This window comes from Caloenas nicobarica, chromosome Z (genome assembly GCF_036013445.1).
Source record: "Caloenas nicobarica isolate bCalNic1 chromosome Z, bCalNic1.hap1, whole genome shotgun sequence".
NCBI classification, from domain to species: Eukaryota; Metazoa; Chordata; class Aves; order Columbiformes; family Columbidae; genus Caloenas; species Caloenas nicobarica.
Genome location: NC_088284.1, coordinates 58723510 through 58744537, shown reverse-complemented (window position 1 = coordinate 58744537; position 21028 = coordinate 58723510). Strand labels below are relative to the sequence as shown.

At 42.0% G+C, this 21028-nt stretch overlaps 1 long non-coding RNA gene across 2 annotated transcripts in view; it reads left to right on the top strand.

Annotated features, from left to right (window-relative positions):
* Positions 1–15949: 15949 nt before the first annotated feature.
* The window catches only part of LOC136001595 (uncharacterized), a 31468-nt gene continuing 26389 nt past the window's right edge, over positions 15950–21028 (top strand). Inside the window, exon 1 of one of the 2 annotated variants that reach the window (XR_010607813.1) lies at positions 15950–16153. This is a non-coding gene — a long non-coding RNA (uncharacterized LOC136001595). The remainder of the gene's footprint in view (positions 16154–21028) is intronic. The other variant, XR_010607814.1, reaches the window with a different exon arrangement.

Here is a 21028-nt window from a genome sequence, read left to right as displayed (position 1 = left end):
CATCTTCAGAGACCCATTGCACCCCTCTGTAATATTTTGCCTGATTGGTGATTTTGCAATGTAGTGAGACGGGATGAAGTCCCACTGTGAATCTTCACTTGTAATATTACCAAGATTGTAGCATGGATCTGAGGAAAGAAAAGCAATTTAATTCACTGTTCCTCATTCCTGTTTATCTAGTCTTTACCACAGTGTACATTTATATTTATATTGTTTGAAATCTACCCAACTTTCCTCATTTGCTGATGAGCATTTTCCTTGAGCAGACAACATTTTTACTGTAGATTCGATCGAAGTTTACTTTAGCAGGTCAGCAAGGAGTTGAGCACATGACAAATATGCCTTGAGTTCCCAAGGGAGCCTGTGAAACGGTTTGTGCACAGGACCATTTGACTTGATAATGCTTCTGGGAGACCAGGTCAGTCTAGGTTTAAACAGGATTAGGCTAAAGGAGATTTTCCTTAGTTGTATTTTAAGTAGCATGGGATTTATGAGGGGAAAGTAGGTTTATGACCCTGGAAAAATCTTGATCCTTTCACTCTGGTTACAATCTTCAGGGTGAGACTGAGCTGGTTCCTTTGGTTGCTATGCTGCACACATTTGATGGGTAATATCCATATGGATTTGTGTATTTCTAGTAGAAGCCCAACTTCTAACTGACCTTGTAGGACCAAAGACTTGGATGCTTTTCTGGCAGTTCAGTCACCACAACAGCTCATGGAAAGTTCACTGCGGTGTGGACTTTGCGTGAAGAGGAGGCAGGGACAGGTGAGACCACCACACAAGATTTGCGCAGGCTGCTGAGGAGTTGCAGTTTCGGTATCCATGACAAAACAAATCAGCTGGTAGCTTCAAGCATGTAGCTGTGATGCAAAGGTTGGCATTTGCCATCATGGCTTTAAGGTTTGCTGGCTGAGTCTGAGCCCTTAATCTGTAGGTTACAGAAATGTCTTTATGTTTCATTTAAGGTGATCTTTTTGCTCATATTAGTAATTTAGTCTCTTACATGTAAACACCTGGCAATAAGTAAATTATCAACATTGGGAATAGTTCACTGGATCCTCAGCAAGACTTTCTAAGCTGGAGTTTGGAAATCATATTATGTTAGGAAATGGCCTCGAAGTACAAGTTAATTTACTCAGCGTTTCAGTAAGCAGAGGTTGTCGTGTTTAATGGTTTGTCATCTGGTGAGGGTGAATCACAGGTCAGCACAGAGTCATTTCTCAGTGTTGACAAGCCTTCAGTAAATAGAAGCATTTAACACTCCTCTGCAAATAACTGCTGGAGACCAAAGGTTGTATCCATGAATAATAACATTAGGACTTTTACAGCCCTCTTCCTCTTTGTTTCCCAGAGCCTTTCGTAAGGGTGGGTGAAGGTTGCTCTCCCCAACACACAGAGCCAAGGATGAAGTGCAGAAGGGGTCAGCAAGGACACAGCCCTGTGGTCCTGGCTACAGCTGAGCCATAGCCATATTACCAGGCTATTGCCACCAGCTGCTTGACTCTCCTACAGCCCTAGGTTTTTAACCCCTCTACCCTAACATATGCAACTGCTCCCTGATTTGCTTTTGTCTAAAGGATTCAAGTTAAAAAGCCACAAAGATGATGAGAGGACTGGTAAGTCTGCCATATGAGGAAAGGCTGAGAGAACTGTGCTTGTTCAGCCTTGAGAAAAGAAGGCTTAGGGAAGACCTTATCACCATGTTCCAGTATCTAAAGGATGGCTACAAAGAAGATGGAGACCCTCTTATTACAAGGAGTCACATGGAAAATATGAGGGGTAATGGGCACACATTACACCTGGAGAGATTCCAACTGGACACAACAGGAAAATTTTTCACCATGAGAATGATCAGCCTTTGAAATAATGTCCCCAGGGAAGTGGTGGCTTCCCCAACATTGGACACTTTTAAGATCCAGCTGGACAGGTACTAAGCCATCTTGTCTAGACTGTGCTTTTGCCAAGAAAGGCTGGACCAGATGTTCCTTGTGGTCTCTTCCAACCTGGGATTCTATTTTATACAGCAGGTCACACAGAGGGTGAGTGAGTTACACTGCCAAGAGCAGAGGTGCAACATCTGGGGATGCCTCACATACAGACCAAACCCATCTTTCATTAAAAGAAGCACATCATCAATGTCCTAAACTGTCTCTGGCTGTGTGAAGCAGCAGTGAGAGTGCCCAGCTCCAGACACAGTTCTCCTTGCTTCTTCAAGGATGCCTCTGCTGCATCCCTGCTTCCCCCAAGCTCTGGGATGGACACAGCTTCTCCCCCTCCCCAAGCACAGGGAGGGTCAGGGGAGGTGCAGCAGCCTTTGGTTGGGGCCAAGCAGGCACTACACAAGCTGCACTTCCATCATGTTGTGCTAGTGGGCAAAATCAGGTGAAGCCTAGACATAACCATTCCTATTTTTACCTTACAGCAAACACTGCCCCGAAATCCACCCACCACCACCCTTTGTCCTCAGTCAGGCTATTAAAAATCTTCAGTGGCTGGCACTTTAGTGTGGGTATGACAGTTGTTTCCTGAGCTGAACAATAAAAGCAACAATCCCCTTACTCTCTTACACTTCTGCTCCAAACCTCAGTAAACGCCCTCACTTGGTAACTAGCTCCTGCAGCAACTTTGGCTGGCCTTTGCTTTCCTCTTTCATTTCATTCCCCTCTCCTCCTGGTAGCATTTCAACAGTCTGAAGCAAACCTGTTTGTGACTTTCTTAAAGCAGTTCATATAATTTGAAAAGCTGTGGGGGAAGGAGGGCGTGTTATTTTTTAACTAACTGAGGTAAAAAGTTATGCCAATAACTTATCTTTGCAGAGATTATTAGTACTGGAGAAAGAAAGTTAATACATGCACAGCCTGCTTCTAAGTATAAGGAGTATGCTGATTTGGTCTACAAACAGAGGGCTATTTTTAAAAAAAGCTGACAGAAGAACATCACTATTGACTGCAAGTCCTAAGCAGTCAGGGTAACTTCCATATTTTTTTCTGCTAACTAAGCCTTTTTTAGAGTTGTTTTACTAGCATCAGTTAAGTTGCTGATTTCTGTTTACTTTTTTAACCAAATACAATTAAGTTAGGTGGAGTACAGGAAAAGAGATTGTATGAAATTCTGTGTTTTCCCAGACCTCATCATTGTGTTTTTTAAAAATTCTGTTGTTCAAACACACCTCTTTGGTGCACAGCTCTATTCTGAGATGAGAGCTGGATCTGAAAATCCCTGCCACTCACTCTCCCAGCTAAGTTACCTGAGTGATGTGTGTAGAGAAGTGAAGCCTTGTGTTTTTCAGAGATCAGATGCACACTTTTGCTTTTTTTAAAACCTTTTGTGTATGCAGGGTTGCAGCCACGAGCATAATGTATAGCTTTTTTGTTTCCTACTTCAAGGAAAGCGCTGTTCTCAGCCCACAGAAGTAGTAACTCAACCAGCCCAGTAGTCTGACTCAGCTTAAAATAACCTGTGGCTAACCACAGTCTTCCCTGTGCCTTGGCTCCCCACTGATATGTCCCAAAGTGATTGCTGGGCAGGTCCTGGCACTTCACAAAACCTACTGGAGAGACAGGGTGGCCAGGACAGCCTGGCAAGGTGTCCCAGCTGCTGTCTGAGCCGTGCCATTGCCATCCCCCTGCGAGTGGGGGTCCCAGCTGCCATCCTACTCCACAGCCTGGTTTGGGCTGGCTGTGCCCCTCCAGAAGTCCTGGGCTAGCTGGCAGGGCTGTGGGAGCCCTAGTTGTATTTTCTGAGGTGCCACCCTCACCCCATCCTGTCCCGTCCCAGCAATGCCTCCTCCAGCCGCAGCAAGCCTCTCCCTTCAGTGACTCAGCATCCCAATAATAGCCTTTCTTTTCCTCCCCACTGTGTATATACAAGGAATTTCAATACAAGGAAATTGCATTTAGAAGGAAATGCAACTAATAGAAACTAACTGGTGTCTTTAAGATTCCGCTTTCCCAAGGCTACAAGCTAAGGACAAAGCTACCCCTTTTGTTTAGTAAAGAGTTCATCAAGCACATCATCTAGTTCCTGAACAACATTATAGGGCCAAGGAAATATTTCAGGCTTGCGTGTTTATTTTATCTGCACTCATGGTGCCAAGCTCCAGCACCATAAAACCTGACTGCTGAGCACCAGATCTCAGAGGAACCTCAAGTACCCCAAAAGGCTATCCAAAAGGCAGGGTTATTCACAGTGTCCTAAGGCTGTCTATGCCCCAACACCACTGAGATGCTAGATGTGGAATTTCAGCCGTGTGTGGATGTGGTCAGCTGTCAGACCTTGCCCATACCAACCCATCCCCTGCCAGATGCAATGCAAAGGGGGTGAGGATTTATGCCCATCGTGCTGCCTCTGCTGGTCCCCAGAATGCTGAGGCAAGTGACTAAAAGGTAGAGAAAATGCTTGGAGTTGGCCAGGAGGAGCTGAGCCTGCATAAGTGCAGGATAGCATCCCCTCCGCCAGCATTGCTCCAGCACAAGCAGTCTCATACCCTTGTGCTTGCTGCAAGTGCCAGGGAAGATTGAATTTCCCCAAGGGATGCTGACCGTGCTTTTACCTGTGCTCAGAAACAAGGCACATATGTGCCACCAAAGCCCTCACAAAGCCTTGCAAACTGCCATGTGGATTGTTCCAGCAAGGGAGTGTTGTGTGTCAGGTCCCTTTTTTTATTTTTAAAGTCAAATTTTTCCTTTAAAAGCAATGAAGATAGAATTCCTGCAATACTAAATTGTCCTTTATAGGGCCTTCACATTAACTTTTTCCCATAACTGACCTGACTTGTAAGATTTTACAGTGAAGGTTTTCCTGGCTGCCCATGCAAACTGTAAAGGGAACACCACAAAAAAAAAAAAAAAAAAAAAAGTGAAAATGCAAGGGAAGTTATTTCTTGGCAGGGAAATGTGAGAGTGCTTTTTTTTCCTGTCTTATGATTTTGTAGAGGTTTGCAACCAGGAGTTTTATGTCATGTTTTGGTGATCTGACATGCAAGCAGTAATAAATAAAGCACGTGTTCTATTTTTATAATTATATGATAAAATGTTAAAACAGGGGTCTCAAAGTCCAGTGTACAAATATTTTAACCTCTGGTGTCATGTTCAACTGCTATTTTAGCATTCAAAAGGCCACCTAAAGGTGATGATCCTCTGCACAGTAAATGGATCAAGGGAAATGCAGAGGGGAGTGAAGGAGCTGTTTGTGCCAGTGAGAGCCACCACATAAATCATGCTCATACGTAGTTTTGTCTGATTATTAGTAAACATTTGTGTGGGCAGTGGAGGAATCAGCTTATTCAATCCCTCTTTGCAACCCATTAGCTCAGCCCCCATATTTTGAAGTTAAATATGTAGAGATCTAGTGAACCAAGTGTGTCACCATCTCAGCAAATGCAAAAGACAGTTCAGTGCTTTTAGCACTAATATCACATATGCAATTAACACTACAGAAGCCTGGCTAAATAACAGAACCACCCAAAGCAATTATTTAGGTGATGTTCTTAACTAGGGTGTAGCGTTATTTGCTGAACAGGCAGAGGTCCTCTTTACATGCATCTTCCCGTGCTGTTGAGGCTGAAAGTAGTTGGTAAAATTACGTCTACAGAAAGGTTCAATTCTCCCAAAGCAATACAAACATTACAGAGGAGAGCAATATGATGCAATCTTCCGCTGCTAATCAGAGCAGGTTGCTTAGAGCTTTGCACGCAGGCAGTGGTGGCTTTCTTTCCTCCAGAGAGGGGCAGAGCTGGTGGGTAAATCCTCTAAGCCAAGGGAGATGCTCATTATTATATCCCCTCTGTTGGCAGAGAAGCAGCAGCATCCAGCCAGTTTTTCCTGGGCTCTGCCAAAGACAGAAAAAGCAATGGAGGCATGCTGATTTTCTTGCCCTCCAGTGTAAAAGGATGAGTAAGTCATATTAAAGGTCTGCTGTGGGTATTACAAAGTAATTCTTGGTAATGTCTAGGGCCTTGGTTTTGTAACCTGCTTCCACAAGAGGTAGCCAGCTGAAACTTTCATGGTCTTTGCATCTGTGAGAATGTAGGGGTTCCACAGTAATCTTACATTCAGACAACAGGTCACGAATGCTTATCCTTGCTATATAATAATAAAATGTAGTTCATCCATTTCCCATATTCATCACCACTTTATCTTAATGTTTACCTAATTGTACTTGGGTGACAACTTAGAAAACAAAATGTAATTGTTCTGAGCGCTCATGTCAATAACAGAAGTGAGTAGGAATAATGATCCAGAGGGATATTTTGCACTTTGTGCATCTATTTGCATTCAAGCTGTTTTAACTTTGAGTTTGCTGGGGTTGGAGCTCAATTATGTCTGTCTGTAGCTTGATGCAGATTTTTAAACTGGACACAGAACATTAAGTTTTGGTAGTGGTCACAGACTGGACATCAGCAGGAACTTTCAAAACACCTCTGGAGGGAGTTGTGAAGAGTAACACCACTGTCAGCTGTGGTGCCCGTTCCTCTCCTGTTCCTTTAGGTGGGTAAACTAATCATTGTACGTTTTGTATCTCTTTTTTGTTGGAAAGGACCTCTTTTAAGAATTAGGTTTTATGTAAGTAAGGGCTTGTGGAGAGGAAGGAAGTATTGTCCTCTTGCCTCTTTCCCCTTTCCATGCTCTGGCACACAGTTACTGCTCTGTTCTTCACAGCAGCTCTCATCCTACACACCACATTTGTACAGGGAGGAAGAAACCATTGACATTTGATACTGTTAGTCAGTCTTGGATCAAGATACAGACATTAGCTGCACAATATTTTTTCTAGAGTCTGGCCAGCCCTGAATCTGAGGACGTCTTTCAGCAATGCCCAACTCAACGTGTCTATCAGCCTTGACATGGAGAGACCAGACATTTCCATAGCAGCAGGCAAATCCCAAGCTATTTGGCCCTTGCACGACATGTACAAAATGTTCTGCAGCTTCTGAGTCTATGAAATGGTCTGTTTTGTCTGGGGGATGGACAGGACTGGCTGTTACTCCACACTTTCTGTGAAATCAGCCCGGTCTACTTCATGTGTAATTTGCTGTCCAGCCCTAAGTTTTCTGTCAAACCGAACTGCAGAATAAATACTTGAAAACACCCTTTTGATAAATGCGAGTCAAAATTTTAAGAAGCACAAAACATTCCTGCTTTTCCTTAAAACCAGTTGTAAGGACAGTGATGCTAATGGAAAAGGTGACACTATATTATTCGCTGTAGCTTGCAGCCTGGGAAGCAGAGATATGTTTAGGCAGCCAGTTTGAAACAAAGAGAAGAAAAGGTTGTGCCAGCCAACACATAGTGAACAGGTCACTGTCACAGCACATAGTGACAACTCACAGTCACCAGATGTTACAGAAAGCAAAAATGTAAGTGCTTCAGAAAGGGATTAGACAAACTAAGGAGCTAAACCAAACTGCCCTACTGTAATGTTACGTTTAAACTCGACTTCTTGGCTGGAAGCGGGGAAGGCTACAAGGGAAGGCTCTTGCTGTGTCCAGCTGTTCTTCATGTCCACATTTATCAGCCTCACTAGAAATAGGACAGCTGTGCTAGACAAACCTTCAGTCTAACCCAACTCAGACCCTCTTACGTCCTAACGTATGGAAGAGCACAGATATCCCTGCAGGAGAGATGTGGCAAACAGTGTCTGCTATGACATTGAGTACATATCCACTGTCCACATGAAAAAAATAACACTGTCAACAGCTCTGGGGTTCCTGAGCCCACTCCCCTTTGCTGTAGGTTTTTTTTTTTTTCCAGAACAATTATTTTAAATAAATGAGAAAGAGGTGCTTTTTTTTCAGTCTGGAAATGGAAGGGCTGGGGTCATCAGTGTGACTGCTGGGGTCCTCTGGATTCACAGAAGAGGCACTCTGTAGGAGGCAGAGCTGTTCAAGCCTAGCTAGTCCCACAATAGCCTAATATGCTCAGCAGGATTTACAGATAGCATTTGCCAGGAGAAAATCAATTCTATTTGCAATGGGTGAAATGTTAATTTGTCTCTCTTTGCCTATATTTTTTCTTTTCATCCAGTTGCATTTCAGTTAGCAGAGGCCACTAAACAACCATTAGCTTGCAGCAACTTTCTGCTGTTGACAGCCTAAGCTGGATTTAGTGGATACCCTAGCAGTGACACTTCATGGACTAATTTTAGGTGCAGCTGTTTTTCAGCTACCTAGAAAACTGATTGCTGACTGACACAGGGATACAGAAAACCACTGCTCTCCAATCTCTCAGCTGAGCACTGACCTCACTTGGTTACTCAGAGATATGAACTATTTCACTTGAAGCCCATGCTGAGTACATATTGCCAATTGCAAAAATTATTATCAAAGAACATTTTACCTAAATGATGGTTAAATTCCACAGGAATTGATGAAATATTCGAAACAACACTTTTGCCAAAAGATATTTTTCCACTAGAAAAGGTTTCACATCAAATTTTACAAGCAGCTGTATGCTGAATGTTGCAAGCAGGGCACTTGCCTGCCTGTCTCTTTTTGCAGGGAAAAGCTGAGCTGATGTTGCTCTTTGTGAGGAAAAATAATTTCTCACCTTTGCTGTTTGTCTTTAAGGTAACCAGGGTACGTGTCCACGTGTTTGGTGGGGAACTGATGAATTTCTGCAGTGTCATCTCCCTGGAGGGTGCTCCCTCTGCACATTCCCACCACTATTTCAGGTGACTCCAAGGCCAGCCTATGCCCAGGCAAGGAGTGGGAAGGTTGCCCTGGACACCACTGTCCTGGTAGTTTACCTGCTGCCTCCATACCTGAGATCAGCCATCAGTTTAATGATGTGATGTGATAATGAGGTAACACCATTTACTTTCCTACGTTTCCCAAAGGTTTGGTTTGTTTTTCATTTTGGTTTTTTTTTTTACCATATGTCTCACTCTTTCTGCATAGCCAGTTGTGCCTGAATACTTGCATCTCTCGCCATACTTTACCATCCTCACTAGAGACAAAAGCCCCCCTGCCAGCATTAACAACAGATGCTCTTTACTCAAGCAGGGATTTAAAATGCTTCTAAAAGCATATATAAAATAAATTTTATTGTGATCCGTTCTTCTTTGACTTTTTCTTTCTTGTTTGGGGTTAAAAGGGAGCGCAAATGCCAGAAGATTACTATAAAAATAGCCCTTCTTGGACACCACAGTTTCAGCAAATAAAAGGACTAGAAAAGCTGGCTGACCTTTCCTCCTACGAGGAAAACTAGGGTTTGTACTGGGGTTGGTTTTCTTCCTTAAGCTTCACCTTTATGGAGGGAGAAAGCAGTCCCTTCCCCGCAGAGGGCACAGGGCTGTTATTCGGGAGGTGCCAGACCTCACTCCTGGCCGTCCTGGGGGGCAGATTCGCAGGAGGGCGGCCAGTGCAGGGGGCAGGAGGCTAAGCAGGCACCAGCCCGCTGGAGACACCTTGTCAAAGGAGATCTTCTGCCTGGTCGTATTTCCCTGCTCTTTGCAGCTTACATAGAAGTTCATTCTTGGTTTTCTTCTTAGAAATCCACTACATTAACTTTTTGGAAAGGGGCTAATTTGGGAGGGGATTATTGCTATCAGCCTTGTGCTGCCGTAACCCTGTAAAGGACTATCTTGAGATCACAGGCCAGCATTAAGCAGTCTTTCAAGGGAAAAATAATCTAGAATAAGATTCCTTGAGGCTGCATTAAGGTGAACTGCACTTATGATGTGTACAGGTGGAGAACAGGAGGAGGCAGAAAGGTAGAAATGGGTTTACCATTCCTTCTCCCATTCCATAGGTCTTACTGCATGTTTCCTCTCTCATCACCTTAAAATGGAACCTATTTTCTTCTCACCCAGCACCTCACTCTTTGTGGGAAAAGGTTACCAAACCAATACCAGGCATTTTAAATTAAATCACATTTTTTCAGGAAAGACATAGAAAATCATAAAAAGGGTCAGCTCCAAACACAAGCACAAACTGAGTCTATAGCTATGTGTACCGTAGGGGAGATCAGCCGCAAAGCCTGACACAGATCCTGCAGCCACACATACGTGATGATGTTGGTGACTGGCACACTCATGGGTTCAATACATGTTTTGTGCTTTCCCAGGCTATAGCCTTCAGCACTGCAGCCCATGTAGCATCTGTCCTTCAGACAATAACCATCAGGTAACTTCACAGATCCTAGAGGGTCCACATTACTGTGGGGTTTTTTGTTGTTGTAGTAGTGGCTTTAATTTAAATGCAATTTCATGGCCTAAACACTAAAGAACTGAGGATTTCTTTGGGCAAGCTGTGCCCTCTTCTCCATTGCAGATCTCAACACTGCACGAAGGCTGGAGGACTGTTCAAAGAAGTACTACAACTATCAGAAAGAGTAGCACCTAAGACTCTCATACCTTCGCCCACTCTGGATTTCAGCTATTACTTCAACTATCTGTATGGGTCAGACATTTTTAATGGAAGGTTTATATGTTACTGGGGGCAATAGCATGAAATGACAGTAAGCGTGCAGGGCTGCCCGTTGTTTGCAAGCAATTGCTTCTCTAGATGAAGCACTGTTCTTTGGAGGTGTAGAGATGCTCATGAAATGCAATGGCACATGATGGTATGAGGGGAACATTATCAGAGGGCGGTGGCTTGCCAGGGGGCTAGGAAGGCTGTAGGAGCCCTGCAGCCCAGCCTCGAGAAAACATGTTCTAAGAGAAGAGGCAGAGGGGCTCTGCAGGAATAGGGAGAGAGCAGCACAGGTGGGTGCCATGATCCACTCACAGCCTGGGCTGCTCCCATTGGTCCAAACCACCTCTGTAAGGTACAGCCCTGGAAATACAGTAAGGAAAAGCTGAAGGAAAATAAAGGTTTGTTTCTTCAATTTTTTTTCTCTCCTGCCCTTCCTTTCTGTAGTGGTTTAGCCCTAGCTGGCAGCTAAGTACCATGTGGCCACTTACTCACTCCTCCCACCCCTTGTGGATTGGAGAGGAGAATCAGAAAAAAAGGTAAAACTTGTGGCTTGGGATAAAAACAGTTCAACAGGACAGTAAAGGGAAGAGATGAACAGTAACAATAAAAGAATATATAAAGTGAGGGATACACACTGCAGTTGCTCACCACCCAGAAACTGATGCCCAGCTCACTCCTGAGCACTGAGTCCCCTCCCTGGCCAGCTCCAACCTAGTTTATATACTGAGCCTGATGTCATACAGTATCAAATGTCGATTTGTCTAGTTTGGATCAGCTGTCCTGGCTGTGTCCCCTCCCAGCTTCCTGTGAAAATTAACTCTATCCCAGCTGAACCCTGGACACTTTAATAATTTCTTTTGTTCTTGCATGCCTTTTTCTCTCCTATTTTCTTCCCTTTTGCTTTCCCCTGCAACTTTTCAAAGGGTTTTACAAAGCACAGGGAATATTATCAATCACTGTCCTTTTTGAAGAGAGAAAAAACCTGAAGTGCAGGGGTTTATGAAGGTTGCTCATGCCATGTCCCACCTCACACTGCCTCACGTTGTCTCAGTCCTACATCAGCACCTACAGGCAGATGTGGCAGCTGCTGCAAGGCAGCAGCAGCTCCCAGACCAGGCAGAGGTGCAGCCAAGAGCTATCTGTGCACATGAACTGCCTCAAGATGGCTTTTGTATAAGAAGACGTGCAAGTATAGTAATTCAAATTTAATTTTATTAATGTTCTTGACAATCTGAGATGGTGGTGGGGTGAAAATGCTTGAGATGGCATTGAAGTGAGGATACCCTACTGATGGGTGCACAAATCCAGGAAGTTGAGCTCAGCTCCCTGCTCTTCAACAGGCCTCTGGTGAGAATTTGGGCTGCTTGTGCAGGCTGGCTGGGCAATGGAGTATCCAAGTGACCTCCCAGACTGTTAGCCAAGAGTTCAGCACAGCACTGCGCTTGAGGGAACAAGCCCCTGTAGTAACAAGACAGCAAGCACTTAGCATGTACCTACCCTGTCTGGAACAATTCTAACTCCAGTCACTCAAACCTGCTCTGTGTGTGTCCTGGCCTTCACTGACACTTCCAGCCCCGCGGGTGGATATGTGTTGAAGGCACAGACTTGAGGGGTGCCACGGCCACCCTTGTCTCAGAGCCTAGAGAAGTCAGAGCTGAGGGTTGCAACAGTTCATTTCTTTATAGGTTTAGGCTTAAAAATCTGCAAACCACTCTTTCTATAACAGTATCTTCAGCACACAGTTCAAACTCTCCTCTTTTCCCTCAGTTATCCCTCAGAGCCTGTGAATCTTCATATAACAATGCTGGAAATGCCCCCAACATACGCAGCCCCTCACTGAGGGGAGCGAGGACTGCTCAGCACCGGCACATCACCACTGGTTCTCGTTTGGCACATCTGTTTGCTGTTTCACACGCCATAAAAATATAACAATGGTGACTCCTCAAAAATAAAAGCTCAGGGAAAAATTTTTGCAGCATTGAGTTAATACAATGAGAATTAGTGCTACCCAGAGCTAGCAGAAATAGATGTTCTGTAAGAATTATTGGAGGAGTTGAGTTTCCTACAGCTATGAACCTCCATCAGTGTGCTGGAAGGTTGAGATTTGTTTAAGTGCGGACTGAGATTAAACTTTAGATTCTGTTTTAATACTTCCAGGTTCTAAGAAGCAAATGCCATTTATATTTTGAAATGGTACCTCTAGGATAAAATAGTAAAGGAAGAGGCACCACTCATATTTCATCTGGATTTTATGGCATTTCTGGCCATTTTTTTAGGTTAATTTCTAAAGGACAGTTTTAATCGTAATTAGTGCAAGAATGCAGTCACAAACATTACTTTGGAAGGAAGACAGCTAATTAGAGTACAAGCACAGTACAAGCAACTTTCATTTTCCATTTTAACTATGCTCTTAGCTCATGCACTATGAACCTATTAAGCTCAGTTAGGAATGATTCAGTATCTGATCCCAAATCAAGAGTCTTTCTATTCTTCTCAATGATGAAAATCACTCTGGTAATGTGCTCATGACTATTCAATGGCACTTTTTTTTGAAGTCTGCAAATTCTGTTTTCACTTATGTACACTGTGCCTGCATCAACTCATTGTAGTGAAACAGGTAATTGTAGCCTGAGATTTACCAGCAGTATGCTCAAAGATTTTCTAACCAGTTCACAAACCCTCTATACTGTAACAATTGTGCTCATATCTGGGGTTTGTTGGGGAAGTTCCTCTTCGCTAGGTTTACCACAGTAGAGATTCAGGCATGGATTCCAAAAATTATTCCAAAATAAATAATTTGCTTGCAAGGTACAGAGTAGAGCAGCTTGGGCTGGGTGCCTCCTGAAGAGGCACCCTCGACAAAAAAAAACTTGGACAATTATACCCCCACAGTCCAAGCCACCACCCTCCACATGGCACTCCAGGCCAACTGCAAAATCAGAGTTTGGGATGTCCCCATTTTTCATTGGATTTCTTAATTTGCACCAGGCAGGCCATCAGTCAAAGTCCTGACCTCCAGTTGCCATTTTGCACTCGCAGCTGGAGAAAAATATGTTCTTGGCAACAGCCAAAGCATTCTTCTCCTTTGTCTCTTGTTAGACATGGCTCTGTTCCTTTACTTATCTCCAGGGACGTAGCTCCCTTTCTACAGCTTGAAGACTCTGAGGCCTTTTTTATTTAACAAATCAGAAAGTTTCAAAGGTTCACAGCTTGCAGAAGTTATGCTAAGCGAACTTCCTTATGCTAAGTGAATTCTATATAAGTAGTTTCTAATCAAGTTCTACAAGAAGCAGTATACCAAGTAATTTAATAAGCTAAGGCAGTCTATTCCGTAACAGTTTTATACTGCTTTAAACATGGAAGTCTCAACATAGTACTCTAGAAAAATGTTGCAAAAGCATTTCTTACTGCTATTTTCCAAAATAAAATGTTAAATAGCAGAATTCCTATGGTGAAAGCCTAAATGGGCCCTTCTGTTAACAACACTAGTCTATAAAGAAGTTTTTTATTCACTTTTCTCTGTAGTTTACATTATTTCTGCTGATAAGTTGATTGACAAAAATACAGAACAGCTTTATTTCTTATGCACATAATTTCGCATAAGTTGGTGACAACTTCCACACAATTCTCAAAACTTCAGCATACAAGTCCTCAGTGTGTAATTAGTCATTGTCCTATGGGAGTTTTGGTTTTAAGGAAATCTACTTCTGGTTAGTTTCAGAGCTTCTTAGACTGGATACGTTTTTATGCCTAAGCTTTGAAAAGTGAGAAAGTGAAAAAAAACCTCCACATTAAAGGAGATGTGACTCTGTGTGCTTCCTGCCAAGCACAAGAAGAAAGCATTTCAGGATTATCTACTTAGGCACAAAATAATAAAATTTTACTGAAGCACTGGCTTTGATTTATCAAGCCAGCAAATCTGGTAATAAAGATACATCAATAGCTGTAGGACTTTTGAATCTGGAAAAAAAACCCCTAAAATAATGTTATGCATACTAAGCAGAGTTTGCAAATCCCTCTTGTAGGTGTGCCGGAGCTCCCCAGGGAACAATAAGTTCTGTGCATCTCCAGCACTTGACTGTGTACTATGATCTTCCCCATAAATCTTCAGTAATCAGCTGCCCACCTTTCTTTCTCTCCTCTAAAATCAAACACAGAAAGAGCTGAGAGTTGCTGTAAACACAAGGCCTCTTTATTTTGTTCCAACAGTTCATGAGTTCCCATTTAACATGATCAAAACCAAGGAGAAGAGTGGATATCACATATGCCATTTTTCCTAATACATTGCTCTTCCTTGAAACTACACGAGTACAACAGGAAGGATAAATTCAACAATGTTAGCTCCAGTTAGGCATTTTTCACAAACGAACCAGAGCCTGTGCACAACAGGTGACGTGCAAACAAAACCAAGGGCCAGGATCAGAAAAGCTTACTCCAGTGAGATGTGAACCCCCCTTCAAGGAAAGAAGGCTCCTCCTGAAGCAAGGGCTGCAGTCTCCCTCAGCTAAGGAGTATACGTAACTGCTTTTTAAAAGCTTCACCAGCAAAAGCTGCTAAAGGAACACACAACCCAGCTCTGAAGCCACAAGGCCAGACAGGACACAGAGATCAAAGCCTTCAGTTATCACTAACACTGGTCCCTTCTACTGAAGATTTATCTTCGGGGAGTTTTTGTACGTAAATACAGCTAGCCACACTGGTTTTGTCAGCTGCTCACACTTTACGTCCTGGGCTTGGCTGGGTTTAATTGTTACCAGCTGACTCGAGTCATTAAGCCAAATCACCGAGTTGAAGAGCTGTGCAAATATAATAACATCTACCTTATGGGACAAATCTTTTGAGTTGAAGTGTTAGGCAGGCAGGTGTTAAGACTGCCTTTTAGTCTTATCCTTCTCCCAGCTCTACTAATTCAGCATAGTTCATTTCAAATAAAAACAAGGGTATGAGTGACCACAAACTAACGCCAGAATTAAAGCGAATACACAATTCCAAGCCCTGACCAGGGGAGGAAGTGCGAGTCTAGGCATGACTATTGCATTCATTTCTACAGGAGTGACTGCCTCTGCAGAAGCCACAGAGGACCTCATTGGTCAAAGCGCACTCTGATTCGGGACATTTTCCAAGAAAGTATTTCCACTGATATTTCCGGGAAACTGCCCTCCAAAAGCATTGCTCAGCCTTTTGAGAAAAACTAATGGTTCTATTAACTTCACAAAACAGATTGTTTTTGATGTTGCTGATGTCCTTTTGGCTTCCCAAGAATGGTTTTTGCTGCTGTTGTTTTTGTACAGTGAGCCATGCAGATGTCATTTTCTGGCTTCTTTGCTGAGAGGAGCACGAGCTGTTGCACATAGAGTACAAGGGCTTAAAAAAACCCAACTTTAAGCCAAAGATCCTGGTACCTAGAAGTTCACTATTAGTTATATGCTTGTGTAATTTAAAACGTGCTATGCCCTCTGCAGTGTGCTTAACTTCAAAACAATCTGATTTGTAATATAGATTATTTTCATTTACTCTAGTCACACCAGGTGCACATCTTCCCGTGTCAGACTTAGTCATCACTGTGCCACCAGGCACATGACTGGGGATGACGTTTGAGGCATGCAGGAGCAGAGATTCTTCCCTGGGGCTAGATTAGTTCAGTTTCTGTCCTGGCCAGTGCCAAATGTTTCATAGGACACATGGAGATAAGGCACAACGTGCCCTTGAGTTAGATTTCTTCTGGAGTTGTTACAGGTAATTTTGATTTAAATATTGAAGTAGAGGTTGAAAAGTGTTATATTATTATGTTATGATTAGCTATGATATTTTAGGCATGTATTATTAAGCATGTAAGTAACTGCATTGGAAATTTGCTCAGTTGTTGGGCCTCAGTGACTTTCAGGAATGAGGTCTGTGATTTAACAAAACACTGCCTGAAAACATATTTTCTTTTCTGAGCGTTTCCCACCTAAAAGTTCATTGACATGTTATCTTGTTTTTACGAGTTCCTCTGCTCTAACTTCTTTCTACTTTGCATTATTTCGTATTCTGGTACCACCCTTTTCAAACCTCTTTTCGAATTCATTTTTTTCCCCAGTTCTTTCTCAAATTTTCAAAATCCCTTGGCTTTTTTTAAGATGCCTCCTACTTGTACACTGTCATTTTAGAGATTACTTGATCACTGCTACACACAAGGCTGCAGATAAGGCAGCACCATTTATTCAAACAAATCCAGTACTTTAAATGCTGTCCACCTTAACATCTGTTATGTATTGTCCCTGGAAATGTTTAAACCAATATTTTTAAGCAGCTTGACTGAGTAATGTTGTTAACATCTTCTCCTTTTAAGACTCTTGTATTCTTTGAAAGAACTTGGGTTTGTTTGTTTTTTTTTTTCCAAGACTCACATATTCTTTTTAAATGTATAATCAAAACCAGTTTAATTCTCCTTTGCTCATTAGAACAGTAGATATTTAGCAAGAATTATCACCTTCTGCTAATCTGCATTGTATAATCATGATTAAATTTTTTTTAAAAATCTGTTTCTCTGTAAACATTTTTAAATGAAAACATTACTATTCATGTTTGCTTTCATAAAACCATTATATTTTTTTCATTCATGAGTGTATAATCAGGAACAGACGTTTAAACTGGGTTATTTTAACATTTCTTAGTTTCTCACAGAAACTCCACTTACAAAAATGAAAATATTCAGTATAATGAACAAATAAACATTTTATCCCCTTCAAAGCTTTTGATTACACAAATAACACAGAATAAATATAAACATGAGGCCAACGCAACATTTTAAAGTGCAGAGTTCCACTTGCCACATATGAATAATTAAAATAATGCTGCATAATGCATAGGCAATACTTACTAGCATTTCATTAATAATCAAAACCTAAAGTGACACAATGAGATCAACATACAACAGTAATTCAAATACATTCCATTTATGATAAATAAGTTCTCATCTGAACATAAAACACATTAAGCATATTGTCCCAATAAGTAAGATTTCCACAAAATACCGTTTTTTTTTCTTTGACTGAATGGTGTGCTAACATTGAACCCAAAGACACATTAAGAAATGAAGATCTCATCCACAATCTGGCAAGAGAACTAATTGGCAGTGACATCTGGAAACAGTTGTGTGCACATTTCTCCAGAGGTTTTATCTTAAGTCGGGGGCAGTGTGTCAGTTTACGCTGACTGAAAATTATCCCTTTCTTTTCTTTCACGTATTCACCTCTCCTTAGTGTTTGTTTGCCTGTTGTTGTTGTTGTTGTTTGGAAGAGGAAAGAAGAGGAAAGGAGGTTGCTTTAATTTGTCTTCAGCTACTAAGTTTTGTGACAATGAGGATGGAGGGGGAATAGTCCAAGTCCTGGCCTCCATTAACATTTTGGTTTGAGACAATAGTGCTGTTCTGAACTGAATTCTCAATCACCCTTCCTTCTTGAACCTTGGTTCAATATGCAGACTGGCTTTGGTACACAAGGATTAAGTTCATTTTAGAGGAAACTACGCCAGAGGCTCAGCTGCATGCCAAATACCCTCCAGCATCTCAAAGAGACATTAAATAACCAAACCAATTATTTGACCTGCTGCAAACTGCATACACAGAAGGGTCATTTATCCAAGTAAGCAGACTATATGTAGTCTTAAGCTGCATATAGTGTAGATGAATGAGCCTCAGCAGTAACTGCTTTCATCTATGGATCCTCCCCTGCTGTACCAAGTTATCTTGGCAATCCACACATAACCAGAGTTCCAAGGACCAAAACTTGACAGCGCGATCCTCAGTGACTTTCCCAAAATCGCTTCAGAGAAGTTGGGTTACTACATCCCCTGTATCTCCTAAAAACCTTAAAATTTCTGTGAGTAATCCATTTTCCACCCAACATACCTTGGGGACTACCTCAGAGGATTCCACTTCAACATTTTTTTCTGTCATTACAGTCTTTCTCTGTTCAATTCTATTTCAGTTGCTGCTGTTGAAAGTACCTCCTGGTTTACTTGTTATATTAATTCCTCCACTGGCTTCCTCTCACACCAAATTCAGGCTTCTTTCATTTACCCCCTAAGCACCTCAGCGTTTAGCCTAATGCTATCCATCTTGGTCATCCTCAGTCTTCCAGGTCTCAGGCACTGCAGGGTGGTGCAGGCAGCCCACAGCATTACCTGCAGACAGAGCTCCTCCGCCAGCTGAGGTTCTTAAAGTGGATTCTCCTTTTCTAAGTCTGGGTAGTGTCTGAGCACTAGACACTAGCAGAGGTAAAATCAGAAGGCTGAGTTCCTACCTTATGCCTGAATTTAAGAAGAATCAAATTGTTCATGATGCAGCCACAAAGCTCACTGGCAGCAGTTATCCTAGGGAGTCTCATTATAACCAGGCCAGCAGTATAGTGTTGGACTTGGTAGAGTTTTTCTGAATTCTCAGTTTGCAAATAAGCGACACCTCCTTCCCTACGAATCTGTTAAGAAGAAATGCTGAATCTCATTCTTAACAACACTACAAAATAGTAGGGAAACAATGAAATAAGAGACAGTTAAGACTACCACTAAAATAAAAGCGTTGATTTAATTCATAGCTCCAGAAGTGAAATTGAGCACAAACACACGTTGGACACAAGGCTATGTAATTTTTCTCTGCCCCAGAAAACACTTTTGTAGGAAAACCTAAGCTGAAAACCATGCAAATCTCTAAAACTAGTTTCAAACAGTAACTGGGAGGATTAAAATGTGTCTCACAAATCTTTGGTTTTGGAAAGTGAAATTTGGTCAATTAAATTAATGTCAAAATTCATGAGGAAATGTACTCCCTGAATCAGGAAACCAAGTTAAAGAGCTGAAGATTCTATTTGCCAAGCAAGTGTGCTACTATGTAGGTGACGGGGACACATGAAAAACAAAATGTTTAAGAAAACACCCTGATGGAATGTGGAAAGCCTAATCCTTAAGTCTTGACCCCTAAAGCCTTAGGAATCAACTGGACACAAAGGCTGTACCTCCAAAAACATATAGCATAGTGCAGTGCCATGTGATGACACCTGGGCTGGCTCTCCGTGAGTGGTGTCTGCAAGCCAATAAATATCCTCTGCTCTTCAGCAGGGATACTCAGCTCCAGAAGGAAAAAAAAACCCAAAAAAACCAAACAAAACCAACCAACCAACCAAACAAACACCAAACAAATAAAAAAACCACAAACAAACAAAAAAAGCCCCTCACACCCAAAAGACGGTACTGCTTTAAGTGCCCAATCTAGCATTTACACTTCTACTCGATGCTATACTGTCTCACGTATACATAACCATAATGGTACATAAGCTCTGAAAATCCCCTTAAAATCAGAAAGTTATCAGCAACATTGGGCCAAGCATACTCTCAGAATTAGACAAGAAGTGAGACTTTGGTGCAGTGACCTCCCTTGTTTTGTGAACAGAGGGAAGTTCTATGCCTTTATATCACCAGGCACTGTAATAGAAGTGTGAAACAAAGCTTAATGAAATCAAAAGAGTTTGAAGCAGGCCTTAAAACCATATTCAATGGATGTTTGTAGTAACTCAATACAATGTTGTCTCAATTGATGCTGAAATTAAAGCTTACAACCTTTGTCTTGTGTTACAACCCTAAAAAGCTTTTTAAGAACGGAAGTTGCACAGATTTTCAAAACAAAAAGGGCACATTTTTTTACCTGGAATTGTACAGAGCTAGAATTTTGGTTGTCACATTGAAAGACACCATAGATCACTTTAAAGCTGAGCTGCTTTTTCCAGCGAGGATTTCCACCTCAAGTCAAAGGTGGTAATGGCTAGAAATAGCCGATTTGTCTTGGATTTTTTTTAAACCTACTCACTTCCCTTAAAAAAGGGAGAAGGGACATCATATTATCCTGTCTGAGCAGTGAGGAGCAAACAAGCTTGGGAAGTTTCTGCAGGAGGCTGACCTAGATGAAGTAGCGCCTCTAGTCCAGAAAATCCTCTTCATTTTTTTGCCATCGAGTAGCCCGCTCAGATATCTTAGTGCCTGCTTCTGATTTAACACAAGTTCCATTCAGCTGTGGTTCAGCTGAAGGTAATTCAATGCAGTGGGTAGGGAACTGGTGGAAGATCAGGCTGATCACTTCTAGACTTAGAAGGAAAATGTGCAGAAATGCAGTTTCATCTGACGACATCATGGAACGATGCAGTCTTTCCACTCTCCCAGCCCATCTCCCTCTGACTAAAGCCCCATTTCTGATTTGGTTCTTCCACCAGTTCTCTTCTGTCTGACTGCAAACAACAAATCTGAACTCTTTGATAAAAAGGACCCTTATTTATTCATAAATACACACTCCTTCAGTAATTTCTCCTAAAAAAAAATAATGTTTTAAATGAGATAATAACTTTTTAAAAAGGACCTAAAGAAAACTGAAAAATGTTCTAAATGCCCCAAAATGTCACCAGTTGTTCCATACTTGGTGATAATATTACGGAAATTGCATTCTGCCCTGATATTAATTATCTGCAAAATCAATTTACTAGCACTGGCTTTCTTTAAATTCAGATGCATTACAGACAATGAGAGTCTCATTGCCCTTTATAACGCTTCCTACACTATTATTAAAAGGAACAGCAGGTGTCCTAT